Raw genomic sequence first — 20,191 nt, forward strand, 5'->3', positions numbered from 1 at the left:
TGGTTGATACATAAGATAACCATATATGCCTTCACCCTGACATATTCTTATTTGGAACTGTTTGTAACATTCCCATTCTGTCTGTGAAAAGACATTTTAATTGAAAAATCATTTGCCCGTAAAATTATCATCATCAATTTACATTCTACAAAGGGACTGCATTATGACCATAAAACAATTTGTAAGTGGATTCATTCTACCCACTAAATCACCTTACATTATTCTGTGAACAGAATAATTAAAGCAGGTTAGCATTTTGCTGGCAAAGTAATTATGTTGTTATGCATTTCAGCCACACAGATACTTGTAATAGCTAGTCCATTTATCTTGGTGACAGAACATCTATACTAAATGGGTAGAATACTTTTTATTTACTTGATGCAATTCACTTAATTCACAAAATACTTCTAAACTTAGTTTTTGTCATCAGGAAAGTTTTGTCTATCTATTGAACTTTCTTTTTCTTTTATACAGCTGATCAGAATTTGTAAGCAATTTTAAGGAAAAGTGAAATTAAATGTTCTGCTAGAAGCAGCTCAGCTGCACAAAACTCACGTGTTTAGCTTAGGAAAAATCTGCAGAGTAAAACCTGCCACAGTCTTTTCTTTGGGACTAAATTGCTGTTACTAATGAGTTAGAAAAGGGAAATGACAATTCAGTTCTGAGGGCAGCAGCCACGGTCTGTCATAAATCCCAGTGAGAGTGAGAGCTCAGTGGCTCCGGGCTGTGACCAGAACCCAGCTCCTGGTATTTGATCACCAATGTGTGTGTGGGCACTTGGAAACCTGCAAACCACCCCAGAGAGCAGCTACAGCAATCAATCCATGGCACTGGCAGTTTTGTAACATCTAATAAGTCTTTATAACATCTCCAGGACTCCCCACTGGCCTGCGACTGAAAGGATCTCTGATTGTTGGGTTCAGTTGACCCACCATAGGTAAATTATTTATGTTGTCTGCATTGGAAAGCACATGCAAATGTGCAAGCCTGCACTTAAATCTGACCTCCTCTGTTAGTGAGGATTTAAAGTCCATTTACAGGAATCCTACTGGTGTAAAAACAACGGGAGCAAGGAACACCAGCTGACACAGCCAAAAGATCCACCTCTCACGTATTCTTTAGCTTCGAGGTAGGAAGAGTTAAATGTGTGGGGGACAGATTTCTGAATATGCTAAGAGTGTCAAACTTTTAAAGGAGTAGTCAGAAGATACGTCAAAATCTATTGAGATATCTATTTGTGATTGTTTAGGCAGTCATGGCATTTCTTTCTGCCACGATTAACTATAACTTACATTTAACAAAAAGAAATGAAAAATAAAAGCACAGAAAAGATCTCCACACAGATACCCTTTCATGGACTTTTTATACCAGAAGGGAGCTCTGGACTGGAGGGGAAAAGAGGAAAAAAAATCCTTTCACTTCACCACAGCTTTGTTACATCAGTCCTATGACTTCCTCACAAGCACCAGTCGAGTTTTTTCTAGTTACCTAGGGGTCCCTAAAGGTTTTGTTGTTTGACTGGGTTTAGCTTTTTGGATTGGGGGTTTTGGTTTTCTTTGGGGGCTTTTTTGCTTTTAAGGAGCTTCAATGAAGAGCAATGCACCAATTGCTTGGTGACCGTAATAGTGCGTTTTTATTTGATCCTCAACCCATTGTTTTTAATCCGAGGAAAATGTGCTTGCAGTAACACTATTGCTGTTAAAAGAGCCCTCAGACTGGTTTCATTCCACCCCTGTGCAGACTTTATAAACTGACAGCAGCATTACTGCTCTCTAAACACACTCCATTCTCATTAAATGGCTAATCTAAAACCAATCAACCAAAACATAGAGAAGAACTGCGCCGAATACAAATCTTTTACTCCCAAGATGGAATTCAAATTAAGGTAAATCACAGTTATATCTCAGATCTGAGTGACCACCCTTCAAAAATAATTTACTACAAAAAGCAGTAGCTGGAAAAAAATCAGGTCTTTTCCTTAGTAGCATCAGTAATCATTTACTCCATTCATCTACCTAGGACATGTACTAAAATGTGCATAAATCATCATCACTCAAAAGTACCAACAGCATAAATCTCCTACGCAGAGTTTGATATTTTTTGATTTCTTTGGGGAGGGGATAAAACCAAATGAAAATAAATAAAACCCACAAACTTTGAAAACTTAAAGGAAGAATACTTCAGATTCCACTTTGAAAATAAAGGAGGATTTGAAGTTCTCTCATTCTGTTTTTGACCCGCTGTAGAAACTCCCTTGAATAATTCATTTCAGAACTCTAGTTTTCTGTATTTACTGGGGCCATAAATGACATGTCTCTTCACTACTAAAGCATTCTGAAGTCCACAAGTATACAGCGAATGATCAAACGGGATTTACAAAAAATAGCAAGCCATAAACTGCATAAATAAATGCCTCGGGGTTTTGTCATGATCATTTTTTAATTAGAAACCTACATTTATATGGATCTAATTTGTAAAAACATTTCAAGGTACTTCATGGAAACAATTTGTAGTTCTATATTTGTCTTGAAGAGTGACAGCTCATCATGAATTCCTTTTTTATGCGTCTAATTGGCCATTATAAATTGTCTTGTGACTGCAACAAGCAGTTCTAAATATTTGTTATTATGAAATCTTAACTGCCCCTCAGCAAATGTTAGAAAAATTGCAAAGAAAGACAAAATTGACAAGCAGCATTCTTCAATCAATTATTTCTCCCCATCCTATCTGTTATGCTTCAACGATTACACTCAACAGACCCTCCTATGCCTTTTTAGGTTGTTCTTAAAATAATACCGTTACCACTTCCTCTATGAAAGCTCTAAGTTAACAGATAGATACTCAGCTTTAGGAAAATGTCTAATCTCCCACTGAGTCGTGTCAGCAAGGTTCAGTCACATCACTGAAAAGAAATTTAACCCACATCACTTCAAAACAGGCTCCTGTTCTCGGCACTCTGCAAACCAAGTGTCCTCTAACAAAAGATACTGGTGAGATACATGCATGTCTGGATGATTTCATAGATCAAGGGAGGCAGTAATAACATCTAGGCTGGTACAGTTGTTGCTTTGGAGGAAATGTGTTTTATGTAAATAATGAAGTAGGGGGATAACAAGCCATGCCCTTGAACATCAAGGAAAGAAATATAAAGCAGAGCACGGTCTATTTCTTTCACATGGATGCTCAAGAACTGTGCTAAATCACATTCTTTACAAAACTGATTTGGAGACTCATTTAATCAGTTATTTAATTACGAATAAAGCAAACAGCGTTTGAGCTATGAAAAGCACAAATACGCTTGGAAGCCTTAACGGGTAAATACAATTATATACTGTAATAAAACCTTGCACAGATCTTTTCAGCCAGTGGTTCAGAGCACTCAGATGCGCCTTTGGAGAAGCATAAACAATGCAAAAACCTATAATTGCAATGTCAGTCATGGTGTCCATACAGAATACCAAGTACAAAATCATATCTTGATTTATTTTCATGGGTCTTTGGCAAAACAAAACCCTACAAAGCCAACAGCAGAAGCACAGTGTCCTCTGCTGGGGAAACTGCCTGACATTCCTTACCTGAACACATGGGTGCAGGGAAAAACATGGCCCTCCGAACCAAAACTGAGCTGGTTCAATCAATCATTTGTCCCAAAAATTCCATTTTTCACAATACACATAAAAATAAGAGAGAGAAGACATTCCTGGAGATCCTGCTTCAGTGACTTCCAACAATCCCACCTTGACTGACTGATAGCTCAATAGCCATTACTTATATAATTCACCATAAGTGATCTTAAAATACTTTACTTTTTCATGCATACTGCCATTGTTAAAAATGACCAATTGAGCCATTTGTCAAAGCAAACTAAAAGGGCTCCTGAGCACAAATGTTCTTAATCTTTTCTCTTTTTTTTTTTAAATAAGATGAGGATTCAGCCATAAAACGTGCCATCTGTAATTTAGAATGGAATGAGAACTGCAGCATAAGTCAATAGCTCTCTTCGATCACTGGATGTGATCAATTTGCCCGTAGACCTGAAGAAGCTGTAGCTCTCTCTGCTAGGGAGATAAATAAGATCTCTCACTCTAAACTGACATACAAAGGAAAAGCCCACCCCTACCCTGTGTGAATGAATCCTCTCTCACTATAGCAGTCAATAATGCAAGGGTGTAAAGTTGTAAATTTAACTGAACAAAAAAGGATGCAACCATCAGAAGCGTCCCTCCAATTTGTGGGGCATTTATATTTGAATGTTAAATACATCATTTGAGGGGAAAAAAATTAACAAATGCATAGAAAAATAGTAAAGAAAATGACAGAAGCACCAACCACTAACCACAGCCAGCAATAAATTTTTGTAAATAAATGAATTTACAAGTCACATCCCTTATAAATGACTTCTGTATTCTGTGATAAATCACTAAGACTGAACTCTCAGAGACAGGAAATATCTCATTTGCACATAAATATTTAAGCCAGCTGATAGAGTTACATTTTTTTTGCTTAGTTAACCAACATAACACTGCAGCAACCTCACAGCAGTGATGTGATGAAATTGAATTAACTTGTGGACAGAATGTATGGCTGTGTACCTGAAGTTCACTACTGATGCAGGGCAAACATCTTGGTTTTAATTTGCACTGTTAAAAGACCCAAAATGCACTGAATAATATAAACTGAGTACATGCCCAGAGCAGAGACTCATCTAGTTGTAAAAAGGAAACATGGACAGAGCAGAACTCAGCTGGTACTGATCTGAAACACTGCCAAAGCCAGCATGGCACCAACAGGATTAAATCAGGCAAAAATCACTTGGTTTTTTGTACATTCAATGCACCCCTAAAAACGTCACTTTGCGACAGACCGACAGTGCTTAAAATATTCAACTAGTGAAAAATCACATGAGCCTTTCACCCTAAAGCTTAATGACCAATGGATGATGCAGTGAGAGTCAAAATGTGTTAATTTGGCAACTACGTCTCCCAGGAAAAATACATTCTACTTCAGCTCTTCCATTTGTAAAATCTTCCATTTTTTTTTTTTTTTGAGTTCTCTAATGGGCTTGTTGAAATCATGACCTTCGGTTTTTTTTATTTAGTTAAACCAGTGAGACAGCAGCTTTTAGAAACCTCTTAATTTGTATGGCTGTATCTGAACAAGAACTGAAACGCTACAAATTATCAGTGCTGGTATGGTTTGGAACTGTTGACCATCAAGTAGTGTGGCCTTACCTGCTTTTTCAGTTCACACGGGCATAACTTCTAATGTCTCTTGAAAAAGATTGTTGTATCTGTTCTCCTGCATGCAGATCTTTGTAACGCATTCCTCAACAAATGTCACTGGAAAATCCAGCCCCGTGGATTCACAGTCACAACAGACACACACACACACACACAGACGTATACCCCTCACACAGAGCAAAGCACACGTTTACACGTGCAGTAATAATTGGACCCAAATGGCATTTCACTTGTCTCCTGATCTGTTTCAAGAACCAACTGCCTTCCACATTTTCCCTTTTTTCTCTTGCAGAGAATCTTTATACCATTCTGTGCTAACAGTCACCAGACACACTCCCAGGAACGTAAAGCACCAGAATAATTTAATGCCTTGGATCCGTATGTCATTCCTATAGCAGTGCGAAGCTCCCTAAACATCTCATTGAAATATACCATTGCATCTCCAATGTCAGATTAGTTTAGGCCATCAAAGTCTAGAAGTATCTACAATTGTTTAGTTAGTCCAGCAATATATTCATTTTCTAGAATAAGTAGTGGAGAGAGGGAGAGAAGATGACTTAATGTTGCATAGATAAACAGGACTGCTGGTTCAACTTGAATGGTTTAAATAGAAATTTTATGTTTCCAAGTCTACTGATGAAGTGCATCATTCCTGTCTACTGATAAAACTAAGGAAAAGCTGCCACAATCATTCAGCTGAATTCAAAGCACTGCCACTGTGATCCCCTAAAGCTGCTTTCTGAAGTTGGAAATAATTTTTTTTTTCTCCTTTGTTTCCTATGCCAAGAAGAGATAATGCAACACATTCAGTTAACATTTGTCCCTGAAGCACATTATCCCTCCAGGAGTATTACGTGGGAGTAGCACAGACAGAGCATTTCAAATTAATCAGGAATGGGATTAATCATGCAAGAAATAGAAGTTTAAATGTAATATTTAAAAATAAAGTTACAGCGCTAGAAAAGTATAATTAAAATTTTCTTCCTAGCTACAGTTTCTGTTGCCATGTTAAGTTTGATTTTATCAGTTACTTTCCTCTGTTTTTTAACTTCTCAGTTTTAATGCCTTAGAGTGCAGACCTGCCATTTATTGAAGCCTAGTTTGAAATGCCTGAGCTTTTCTTCCTCTTCCCTCATTTTTCTGCAAAATATAACAGGTTCACAAAGATCCTGATCAGCAGATTAGATCTGAGTGACCTGAGAGCAGCAGGTGAGGACTGTGCAGTGCCAGGGAGCAGCAGAGAGCCAAGGTAAGAACTGAGCAGGTGGGTACAGGCAGTGTTGTTCCACCTGAAAACTGACCACGAAAATTAAAGCAGAATTTCAGAGCACACTCCGAATAGTGTCACATGAGTGCCAGCATTAAGCATGAGGAAAGTGAACACAATTCATAACAGAAAAGGGTAACAGGGGAAGGGCAAGCGGCAAAGTTCACCAAGAGCTCTGCGTCACCTGAATGTGGAAAAATATTCACACCGCAGAATTCACATGTCAATCATTTGGTCAGGATTGCTCTAACTAGAAATATGGGCGAGGATGCTTCTTCCCTCCTCCTCACACGTGATCTCTTAATTTCAATCAAAAACCTTTAATTCACTGAAGTCATGTTTCTCAATGAATTCTGCCAGGACCTCACTAATTCCTTCAGCTGCAATTTCCACCAACTATAGCGCATGACATCAAGCATCATGACATTATTTGAAAAAGTTACGTACCATGAACTGCTGGCAGAAGAACAGAAAATGAAATATTTTAAATTAATTGCCTACATTAAAAGCAAAGACAGTAATCATGGCTGTATTTTTACAGGTTCCAGCCTTACTCCTGTGGAAGATACAGAGACCAATAATCTATTTTTGCATGATCACACTGAAGCAGAATGCAGCTGCTTCCCTGGAACCACATTTTCTCTCTCCACCCATTTGTTCTTCAGAACTTGCTGTCTTCCTATTATTTTATTCACTCATTATCTTACATCACATAATGTTCACTTCAAATAGAAAAAGCCTTTATTCTTTTGGTCTCACAAGGAATTATTTTTTACAATGATATTGATATTAAATATGCCAGATCAATATTAGTTTTCCTTTCCTACCAAGAGGCCAAATGAAATCTCTTAAGAGACAAAGTGCGAAGTGTTTTATCTAGTCCATAGTTTTAATCAAACAGTATTTTCTCAGTTTAAAATGTATAGTACAAATCAATACAGATCCTAGGATTTTAAAATACTAAAAGTGTTGCTGAATTAAATTGCTGTCACTAAAAGAGGAAGAGCTGCATCTTGTATGGATAAAGCATTGACAGGCTTCACATTAACATACCGGGGATTAATCTTAAATATCGAAGAGCTCAGAGGTTTACAGTTAGCAGCACATTTAGAAGCTCAGTCAAGCACAGGTTTTACACAAATGGGAAGTGCTCCAACACTTTGTCCTTCTCTGCTGGGAGCACCTCCAAATACAGCAGAAATGCAGCAGTAGTTTCACACTCTCAGGAGCCCAGCAGCTGATAACCCACCAGGTTATCCCCCCACATCCAGCACTTCCAAACCAAGCCTTGAGCCCTGGGTCTGCTTTGGAGCTCCTCTTGGAGGAAAGGCACCTCCAGCAGAGGCGCGGCAAAATTCCTGGGGCCTGGGACAGCTGTGGTACGTGGTGGGGAGCTGGAATTGCACAGAGGGACAAAGGGAAGGCTCAGGGCATCCCATGACAGTTCTCAATTCCCTGAGGCAGTTTATGGAGCAGGCACAGCCGGGCTCAGAAAGATGCAACGAGAGGAAACAGCCACAACCCGCAAACAAAATTCTGATTGGACAGAATGGGAAAATTCTTCACCATGAGAACAACCAAGCCCTGGAACAGAATTCCAGAGAGGTTTGGAATGTCCATGCCTGAAAACACTCAAAGTTCAGTTAAAAAAAGATCCTGAGCAATTCGGTGCAACAAAGAGTCTAAACAAAATATACATATCTTGGGGGTGAACACTCAAAACGTCTTTGCAGATAATCAAAAGGCTTGGAGACCACTGCAGCAGGGAATCACACAAACACAACTCATTCAATCCGAGTGCACCTCAAGGCAAGCTCATCACTCATTTATAGAAAAATGATCAGTTCCACAGAATATTCAGCACTGCACACCGGACTGAAAGAACATTGAGATTCAAGAGAAAAACTAGAAACTCGAAATAAAGCTTGAATTATGTGAAAGCATCCAAAAAGATTTTTGTGGATTTAGTAAATTATTCTTCATGTACATTGCAGAATTTAGGACTCAGAAATCCCACTAAAATTCTGGACAGCTTAGTTATTCAAATAAATCCTCACACCAGCAGGTGGTAAGGGAATCCAAGCACACTTCATTTCCAAGCAGGCACAGCTTAATGTCAAGGAATTTTAAGTAGGGGCTAAAGTGCCAATTAGCCAAGCCTGTTAGACCAAAGGCACCGCAGATTGCTCCAAGAAGTTTGAGGCACAGTTTAATGTTAAACTTGCAAACATTTAACACGACAAACTCCAAGAAAAAATTCAGCTGAAGCTGGAAGAGAGGGGCTGGAAGAGGCAGCAAAATCCCCTGAGTTACTGTGCTCTATTATTTGGACTGAAATCCCCAGATAATTTTGAAATCAGATCTACTTGATTGAGTCATAATGTGGTTTACAGTAGCTCACATTACAGTTACACCCCCTCACTTTCATTAAAAACTGAGCAAAATACAATAATTTTTTTTTTTGCTAAAAAAGGGAACTAGCTAAATATGGATAAAAACCTTTTGAAATTAGAGAAAAACAGAAAATCCTTCAAAATTGTTTTTTCATGTTTAATAACATTTTGAGGATTAAGAATCAGTTTTGAAACAAACTCTTGACCTCCTCTATGGAATTCCCATTCTGGCCAATAAAATAATTCTATTCTGTGAAATTAAATTAATATTTTACAATTAATTTATTTTTAATTTAATTTCTTATCTCCCAGATACCAAGAAGTCTATGAGGAGCAGAGGAGGCAAAAGAAAGGGTCATTTTAAGTGCCTTTCATTGCCCATTTTCACCTCTGATCCTTTTATCTTTTTATTTTTAATTAATTAAAAAGCCAGTTTTCCTTCCAAAAACCACAAAATACTCCCTTTCTAATCTTAGTTACTAAAATTTTAGGAAATACAGTCATTTTGCAATGTCTCTATGACGTGTTTTATATGAGACAGAATAAAATAATGGTAAGTTCTATCACCACGTATTAAGTGAATTATCGCTCCAAAATTTCCTTGCATCCCTGACTGAACAGCACCTCATCTATGCACATTTGTCAAAAACTCCTCAACAACTTCTTGTGCTGTTTTAAAAACGTCAAATGAACATACTTAAGCCCTCCATGTAAAAATATATTGAATATCACCTCATTTTGCATAATTGCCCGTTTTATTCAACTGTCTTTTGATTTTATTTCAGACGCCACCAACCCACACCCCCCCTTTCCTATTCCCAGCCCCAGGATTCTGGTCAAAGTCTCACGTGAAACACCCTCAAATCACTATTTAACATGGACTGTCAAATCTCAGTTGCAACTGGAAAGAAATCTCTGGAATCCTGGGCTAGCCAAACATCTGGAGATTTCCACAGGGAGAGAGTTCACGGGGAACCTGCTGACGTTTTGTGCTCCAAGAGCTGCACTGAGTCTGTGACTTCTGCCTTTCTAAACATTGATCTGCCCTGTATAGGAACCAATCTCATCATCCTCCCAAAGAAAATACAAATCTGTCTCCAGGTTATGATCATCTCCTAGTTTCATGAATCAAAAAGTATAGAACTGATTTAAGGTCCATCAGTATCAAGCTCTTATGGCATCAAGCTGCACACAGAGATTTCTTAGTTATAAACACGAGTCCCTAAATTATTCAATAAACTCCTTAGTTGAGCCTTTGATTGCTTGGTGTTTGAAGAAAATAAAATTGTACTTATCCTAGGATTTTTTTGCATATTTTTGATGGTTCTTAGGCCAAATCTACAAAGTCTTATTGTACGTTAGCCCATTGCAAGCAGAGAGGGTGCCTTCTTGAATGAAAATGATTCCTGGATTAATTTCATGAAATAGCACACAGGTATTAGAAATGCCTTGAGACAAATTCCTATTTACCAGAATATATAATTTCACATATTATTTGCAGTATTTAACAAAATCTATTTCAAAGCACCTGCAAACACTTAACATTTCCCAACAGCTAAAAATAGTTATGTGAAACAGGACTGACAATAATTGAGCCATTTCTATTAGCAAAATACACAAGTTGTATTTTTTTTAAAATTTCAGAATAAGGAAAGTGATCTAAATTCATCAGCTAAGTTTTTGGTACCAGTTGGTCACTTCATCATGCTCTTCTAGCACATACAAATGCGATAATAATAAGCAAGCAACAAAGATAGTTGAGAGAAATTCTCCTGAGTCCACCTGGAGCAGGCTCAAAATAATGAGCAGGCTGCAACTGAAAATAAACTAAAAACTCTTCCAATAACAGAAATAAGCGCACAGAGCAACAACAACAAAATATCTTTATGATTCATATCTTTTGTTTTAATAGCTGCATTTCTCGAACTAATCACTGTTTCACAGATGCACTGGCTTGTTCAGACTTATTAATGAACTCATGACTAATTACAATGCTTAATAGGCCATCTCAGGTAGAATTCCAAGAATACATCTACAAAATTATCTTTAATGGGTGAAGAGGGAAATGTTAATGGAGAGATGAAGATAAATCATGTATCAAAAATCAAGAATGAAGACAGGTGATTAAAAAAAAAGAAATAAGTATCTGAAGAGAGAACGGCTGTTGCCAACTGACTCCAGACCCACGTGGTAAAGCTGCCCTTTCTTTAGTGATCACAGTCCTTCCCCTTGTCATATCCTTATGCAGATGCAGAATTGGATTCGTGATTTTCGTGGGGTTTTTTTAATAATCCAATCATCAGTCAGATGGCCAGAAACGCCTTCCTAGTTCTAATGGACCCATTTGGATCCACTTTTAAAGACTGGAGATCATTTTCCCATCACAAGTTTAAGTTATTGAAACTGAGGTTTTGCTGGAGGTTCTGTGGAAAATTTCTCAGTTCAGCAGCCATACCAAGTGACCCCAGAACAGTCCTCTCTCAGGAACTTGAGACGAGCCTCATTTGAAAACTGTGTTAGAATAGGAACTTCAGCATTTCACACAGCAGAAAACTGCTCAGTGCAATTCCTGCCTGCTGCCTGCTGCCTGCCCCTCGATGTGTCTTTAGGCTGAGGCCGAGGAAACCCACACATCAGAAATTTGGAGAGCATTTCTCCACCGTGCCCATCTGCTCACCTGTGCTGCTGACAGCTGAGTCCGTGGAGTTACATTCTTGGGAGTTTTATTAAAGGCTGCAACATGAACCCAGCTCTCATTATACACCAGAGAGAGCGTTATGAACGTTCCAACCATAGGAAAAACTTTAATCAGCATTTGCTGATTTGCCTTTTTAGATAAGAGTCCAACCATGAATTGAAAATCAAGTCTTATTACTCCCACTGCTTTCATAATTAATTGCTTGCGAAAAAGTTAATAAGGTTTACAGAAATGTAATGCAATGTAGCACAGAAATGTCAGAACACTAACACAGTCTAAGAAATTGAAATTGCCTTTTAAAAACAATTCTGTTGATAATTTAGCCATAGTGTTTGTTGTTAGCACATTAAAACTTCCTTAATTAGAAATGGCAAATTAGAAACTATCATGTCCAAGGTGGGTTTTAATCATTACAAAAAACAAGATACCTTCAAGTGAATTACCAAACCTTTGGATAAGTCACAGAAATAAGCAAACCTCAAATAATCCATGGGCCTTTAATGAGAATCGAGACCATCAAAGAGAAAATAAATTGTCGAAACAGACAAGAAAGAGTCAACTTCTCCCCCCTATTTTCTTTTCCTTGATTTTTACTTGGAAGCCACTTTTTCAATATTAGAACATTTTGTACTCAAATGTTACTTTCAAAAATCTGTGTAACTTCAGTGATGAAAGCTGCAGTTATGGTCAGAACCACTTTAGACATCCAAAAGACAGAAAGCAACTTAATAAATGCAAGAGAATATTTTCAATAAGAATGTTATGAAATCTCAGCCTTTTCCAATTTAAGCACCATAGACTGAAAATTAACATCAGTATGCAGCTTGATAAAAGCAGCCTCATAAACTTACCACTCATTTTTTCACAGAATCACAAATTAAAGGAATCTTTCTGATTAAGGGAATCTCTTTGTACACCACGTGTAATTTTTTTATCCTGCACAGTTACTGCGGTGAGACCTCACAGTGATGCAGGACCCAGAACCACCAAACCAGTCTCATGACACCTCTCAAGGCACCACTAGATTGACCTCAGGGCAGCATTTTTATTCTCCCTGCAGATTCAGCCAGACCACAAACAGGGACCTTTAAATGTGACCTCTTTCTGCAGAGCTGCTGTGGTTTGTGAGGTCTCCCGTGCCCTCCTACACTTTGATCAACTTCCCCCCAGCTTTAGCAGGGGCTGAACATGGCTCTACATCTGGTTTATGCATCTTCTCTTGTGATAGAATTGCATCTTTAGTTTTAGAATCCTGAAAATATAAAATTTATTTGGTAGATTCAGCCTTCAGTTTTATCCAAACCACACATGAAGACAAACAAATCTCCCTGGGGTGTATATTTTACTGGAACTGGCTCTCTTCCATCAGAAAAGCCAAAATTAAAGGAATGCTGCTCTTTGACTACAGTTCTGCGTTACACACAAACAGTCCTGGCAGCTGCTGGCAGAGGTGACATTGCCACAAGAACTGTGTCATGCTCTTCACACTGCAGTGCACACCCATCGTGACATTGGGATCACATCACACCAAGGGTGTGAGACGTCCAACAGCACAGTGGTTTCAATCTGCTCCTTCTGCCCTTGGTGCCACAGCAGGATGGTTCATTTCTCACTGTGCACACCAACGCAGCTGTACCTCACATGCAAGGGAACCAACAATTACCATAAATATGAGAAAAAAAGAGTTTACCGTGATTTCTTTGACTTTTGAAAGTAACTACCCCAAATAAAAAACAATTGTAATTGAAGGAAACCTACTCCGTTTCATTGAATCTTCATTTTATACTAATTTTATTTTCCATGTCTGCAGAGCACATTTATGCATTGAAGTGAAAAATGCAAAAACTACATTGAAAACCACAGGTAATGTTCTTTTCTCTTGATCTCCTTTGGTCTGAAATATTCTGTCAATATTGGTTTCAGTTCACTCCTGCAGCAGCCCTGCCTTGGTGGCTGTGGAACAGGAATTCTCTCTTCCCTTGGGCCTTGCAGAGTACTCTTCCCTGTACAAGTGGAATTCCTCTGTACATGGACAACTTCTTCCAGCTTTTACAGACCATGACACACTACCTGATCCTCAGTACCCCTGCTGGTGCCCGAGCTGAGCCTGCACACGGGGTGTGAAATCCCAACCACACACACCAGCACCCTAAGTCCTTCTCCCAGCTTCCAAAGACAACTGTCCCAAAGAGAAACTGCCAGACTTCTCCCTCGAAATTCAAGGTAAAAACCTCTCATTCGATGTTAAGATCATCTTCAGGGTATATTTAGTTCTCCCTGTTTCTGAAACGTGACACATCCTTTAGTGGATCCATGAGCATGACCACGATGCCGGCCAGTTATCTTCCGAGTTTTTGTTTAAAAGGACAAAAATCTTTGTAGTAAAATCATTCCTGTGAGCCAAAAGCACTTAAAATACTTTTCTTTTTATATTGGAAGGTAAGCATCGATAGGAACTGATATAACATAAATTAGGGCCTGTGAATAGGTACATTGTATTTTTAGAAGACTTTATAATATAAGTGTCTCTTGACTTTTTCATTGTTTGAATAAATGAGTACAGGAGAAGGGTTTTTGAGAGGTTGCTGATTAAAGTGCCCTTTATTGTTAAAAGCATAATTAAGTAATACTTGAATTTATAACTCTCTTCAGGGAGTCCACACTCCTAAAGAAATTAGAAAATGGCTCAGCCAGAAAGTCATCTAGTTAATAATAGCTTTTAATTATCACAGCTAGCCTGTGCGGCATTCACATTTGCAAGGTTTCATTTTATTTAAAGAAATTAAAGTGCGGATCAAGTCACAAAACCCTCCTTTTATGCACTGTCCAAAGTCCATTAAACAAAATATAATTTAAGAACAGCATGGAGTTATAAATAGCCTGCTGTTTGCAATAGCCTGTCAGTCTGTTCCCAATTATATATGTTTAGCTAACAGCTCTCTAATTAGCAATCGCTTCTGACTACATAGCTCCTAAAATGTTTACATTGGAAGTCACAAATTACTGTCTAATTATGTTGGCAGCATTATTGTGCATAAAACATAAAATATCCGCCAATGCTATAAAAACAAAATGTGCTGTCATCCTTACATGACTACAAGACACACCATTGATGTTCCAAGCCTTAGAACTACCACTGAAACATATAATCATGTATCAATATCCACAAATATGTATTTATACGGCCAAACTTGTGTCAGATGATGAAGTCTGTGTCTCATCCCCACGGCTAAACCCGAGCCAGCGGATAACTAGGATGAACTACAGAACTATAAATCAAAAATAAAAATAAATTATCACTGTAAACCTTCTCTCAGAAAAGTGGCCAACATCTGAAGTTTTGGGATAATTCAAATAAACCAGCAATTTCCTCCTCATATCTGAGCTACTGCAAACCACGTGTGAAACTTTCCTTCATGAATTTTCATGACGCGGCCTCTAAATTGTCAAATGAAAAGCACCAGCCTCTCTGCGTAACTGCTCTGTCTAACTGGGACATTTTTGTCAAACATGCTGCCGTATTTCTTTGCTGTATTGATGAAAGCTGTCATGCTCATTTCCACACAGTCCAGCAAACATCTCAATGCCCACAGAACACAGTCCTCCTTTCAGCATTGTCAAAGCACATCCAACAGCACATTGAACTGCTGGCAAATATTTTTTTTTTCCTCGTCCCCTAAGTGGTAAATTGTTAATTAATACTAAAAAATATGAATTGATTTCTGATGAATAAACATAGGGCAATCGCTCTTCTCCTTGGCGAAGTTTGTGGGAGATGAACAAAAAAAGCCATGAGACTTTCTAGCCTATTGTTGGGAGCTGCAGCAATTGTGAGAATCAGGAAATGTTTTGCTCGTCCCAGCAGGATGAAGGTTGGCAGAATATACTGGCAACTTATGACACCATCAGCTATTTAAGGTAAAGCATGGTATGATTACTTCCATCTTGTGTTTAATTGTATGGCTCACCAGACTTGGGGGAAAAAAAAGTATATTTCTTTTTGTTTTCAATCAGATTACTTTAGATGCCTAAAATTTTTTTACCCAGATCTGACACCACTGCTTGCTGATGCTTTCTGGACTAAGATGATTTTCCAGATACTTTCAGCGACAGATCCCAAATGATTTCAGTAAGATGTATTACAGACACCTGAAAATTCCATCCTGTGTCCTTAAGGACTGATAGCAAAAAGCTAAAAAGCCAACAAGGTTTGTTGGACATTTCCTCTAATAATAGCTGACCTCCACTTGTGAATTATTCTCCCTTTAGAAAAACAAGACAAACCCAAAATAGCTATTCCCATTTCCTCCAGGGCCCTAAACTATTTCTTAATATATTCTCACATTTCAATGCCTTAATTATTAATTTGTTCCCCCAGCTGACTTGTTTTTGTGAGCTGTATTCACCAGCATAAACCTACTTACCAGGCTGCAATTTTCAACTTATATATGAGCCTTCATTTTATTAAAACCTACTCCCTAAGCTCTTCCCTATCACTCAGCAAACCACCTGTCACACATGATTACGTTAATTTAACTTAAAGCTCAGAAAATATGTGCACATTATTAACAATGAAAGCAAACACATGGAGCAGGTGACCTTGCTTCTGCCAAAGAATAATGTACTTCATGCATTCAGCATTTGGTGGGAATGACCTCTACCTGCAGTTAATTGACCAGCTCAACTGCAATGAGAAATAGAACATTCCCACCGATCATAAATTTATTATGGAAAAGAAGTTCCCATACTTTGTTTTCCTGGCACTGTTTTATTGCCAAGGATTCTGTGACACGGGCCCCAAGGCATTAATCCTGAAGCACTGCGAACAAGTTCATCAGACCCTCAGCACATTCGCAAGAAAATTCAATGGCAAAGCTGAACTGGGCAAAGCTAGGTAAATCAGCGTTTGATGGGGGGCAGGGGACATTTTTCAAGCGCTGCGTTCCATGGTCCTGTCCTGCATGAAATAGTCCTGCTTGTTTCAAGAGGCGGAATGACTTTCCATGTGTCCACTCACAGCAGCCACACAGGGCATTTAGATTTTCTTTCAAGCTTTTCTCACTCAACCTGCGCACCATGTTAGTGAATTAAGGCTTAATGGTGGTGGAAGCACAGAAATGAACTTCAAGAAGAGACTAAATTTCCTTTGCAGACCCTAAGGAAAATTGTTCAGCCATATCAAGGTTATCCTACAGAGTCGTACACCAAGAAATACGCCCAGGGTTAGCTACCAAGGCGCTTTTCTTTCCCAGGATCCCCCAGAAGTTTACAGATAGCAACTCCAAGAAGGGGCACATACTGAAATTACAGTTACTGCAACGGCTAAATGCCCAACTACAGGAGCACACGTGATATGGAGGGGTTTTTCAGAAAATAGCATTCTAATAAGTACTCTCATGACAGCTCCACACCTGCTGCCAGCCTAAGTTAACCTACATGGAGATTTCAAAGTGAGGCAATATCAGTTCCAAGTCCCATATTCATCTCTTTCATTTTCACCTGCAGAAAAGCAGATGTGCTCAGCACTTGCTCACCTTTCAGGACACAGCCTGTGTCCACATGCTGCTCAGGGCTGCACAACGCCCACAAACGGTGGCTGAATCAGGGACCAGCAGCTAAGTAATTTTCAAGTTAAGCATTTCAGAGTTTGTGGAAATTCTAGCACAAAGTCACTTGACTGTGACCCAGGCAGTGCCAATCCTGCCCTGTGCACACAGACTGGATCGTGGATCCTACTGCAATATCTCGTTTCAAGTTAGGGGACAGTGACACAACATGGGAAGTGTCACAGGGCAGCAGGAAAACAGGATTTCCTCCTGCAAGCCGATTATTTTTAGTTAGGCTATTACCTAACCCAGCACTCAGTTCTGTATCTCCAGGCTCGTGCTTTATCCTGGCCCATGTTTGTATTTTAAGAATGAAGAAGCAAAAGTGGCTGCTTCGCAAATAATGAGGCAGCAGGGATTGGGAGGCCACCCATTTTATTTACTTACCTGTGTAAGTAAGTAAATAAATATAAATAAAAGACAGAGACATGTAGAAAGAATTGACCCTTCAGTCAGAATGAACAATGAATTTGTGACATTCTGCTCCCCAGAGAGCACAGAAACAAAGTGCTTTAATTGCAGAACAAAGTAAAATTGAAACCCAAGCAGTTTCAAACACATCATTTACTGCTGCTCAAAAGTGTCACAAACAGTTTCTTTCATCCCATCTGTCTTTTAAATAACTCTGCCCCTCTAGGAAAACTCATATTTTCATGAGTTTATTTCTAGTATATAGAAGATCATCACCACCACTCTCCACACACACTTCTCAGTTTTTATTACTGTAAATAGTCAAAGAGTGTCTGAAATTTCCCACCCAGTGAAGGATAGGCCACTTTAACGTAAAAGGAGTGAACTTTGTCTTGTAAGGTACTAACAACAGTATTGCAGGAACCACAACAAAACACCTATGACATTGGGATAACTATAATCACATCCAGAGAGCCTGCTAATAAGTCTAGTAGGACATGAAAACAGAAAGGACTTTTTGATTTTACTGCATCTATTTCATTTTGTCCTTTCAAATGACGTAAGCAAATTAAGTAACTCAGTTTTGAGAGCCCACTATTTAACAGCATCTCTTTGGAGAACAAAAAACAACAAACAAGGTTTTACCTCAGAGATAGGACTGAAAACTCCAGCATTTACTTCCCATGGAGAATTCCATTTGAAGAATTTACCATAGGTTAAGGTAAGAAATACATTACTTTCCTAACTCTTACAGAACTTTCCTCACAAAAGGAACACAAAGTCTCAGTCATTTGCTTGGCAGACTGGCCATCAATGGCAGTTATCTACATAATTTGACATGCTGGCAAGTTTAATTTTCATTAATTTTAGGGAGGCCATAAAAGGTTAAAATTTTTGTCATTGATGATTAATGCCATAAATTAAGGATATGTTAGAGGGAGAATTACACAAAACAGCGTTAGTCTGTAAGGAGCTTTGTTTGCTCATATAACCTTGGACCTAGTGAACACCAGCTCTAGAAGGTTAAAGGAGTAATATTCAGTATTATTGTGTTGTCTTTTGTGTTTATACATCGGTGGGTCAAACAAAAACGGTCATTAAAAGGCAACCTTAGGTTTTTATGATGAAAAATTATGGGGAGGAAAAGAAATTATGATTAATCAATCCAAATGAATTCTACAAATTACATCTCAGCTGCCTTCATGGTTTGTAATAATGCCTGTAAATCTATCATCTTAAAAATAACATTGATCCTATAGTAAGATTTCACCTGGTAATTGTCTAATGCAGCAATAAGAAAAGCTTAGAAAACAGCCTACATTATTAAATGCTCATAAACAAATCATTAGTTGTTATTATTTTCTAAAGCATCACTTGACCTGTTTCAGCATCAACCTAACTCCTCAATGCTGTTTGGATTATCCAAAGCATCCTAAAAATGTTCAACATTTTCTACTGGCTTTAGACAGGAGGGAGAAGAACATATAATAACAACAAATAAGCATAACTTCTAAATTGAATACTAGAAATACTGGTCTTCAACCTGGTAATTTTTCTATTTTACAAGTACTTCTGTTAAGTCACCCACAGTTCGACATGAGGGGAAACACAGACATTTCTCTAATGCTTTTCTTCAGTATTCTTAAATATGGGATTTTTTAAATTTGAACCTTAAGCTCTGTCAACTATTTCTACCATTTTACATTTTGCACACAGATATAATAATGTGCGCTTTTTTTCAAATTTGTTTTTCCGAATATTTTCCCAGATCTCACTTAGATCCCTTTTCAACATATTTTTTTTTCCTAGTATTAACTTCATTTCATGTCTCCCTGCCTTTCAGAGGGCGTCATTTTCTCCTAAGCAACAGATGAAGTTTTTATCTTTAGATCACCTGCTTTTTACCAGAAAAGTTTTCTGACTCCTTTCGTATCACGAACTGCATTCCAGTGGATAAGTCCATTTGCTCTATGACCACAATCACTTCAATTTTCAAACGGGAGAAACAACAACACTGGTGTTTAACTAGCAAACAGCCTACACAAATAACCTTATCAACATTTCAAAGAAGCAAAGCAATTTCTTGTCTTGTGCCAGCAGAAATAAAAATATCAGTAACATTTATTGCATTTGTCACTAACTTAAATAAACCTAAACAACCCAAGCAAACACACTTCCAGACTGAGCAGAAGACAATGCCACTTGCCATGCCTGTTTGGAAAAACAACACACTCCCCAATTTTTACACAGTTTGCTTCAGATCTGCAAGCCAGCTGTGAAACACACCATCACAATCTTTCTTAGCTATAAATTATTAAATAACAATTAAGTGTAAGTTGTGAGTGTAATTGGACCGTTAGCATGAAGGTTTTGCTCCTGGGGTTGTTCAACTTCAGCTTTAGTGGAGGTCTCTGAACAATTTCCTATTACCTTATAATGACTTTCAGTAAATGCTTATCTGCATCCAACAGATTGTTCTGCTTCAAAATATTGTGCTGCAAGAGAGGCTGAAGTATCATCACCGTGAGCTAATTATTTATGGTTGAAAATGTCAAAGAGAACCTTACAAGTTGCTG

Source organism: Chamaea fasciata, unplaced genomic scaffold (genome assembly GCF_029207755.1).
Source record: "Chamaea fasciata isolate MVZ Bird 193981 ecotype frontalis unplaced genomic scaffold, bChaFas1.0.hap1 SCAF_12, whole genome shotgun sequence".
Taxonomy (NCBI): domain Eukaryota; kingdom Metazoa; phylum Chordata; class Aves; order Passeriformes; family Sylviidae; genus Chamaea; species Chamaea fasciata.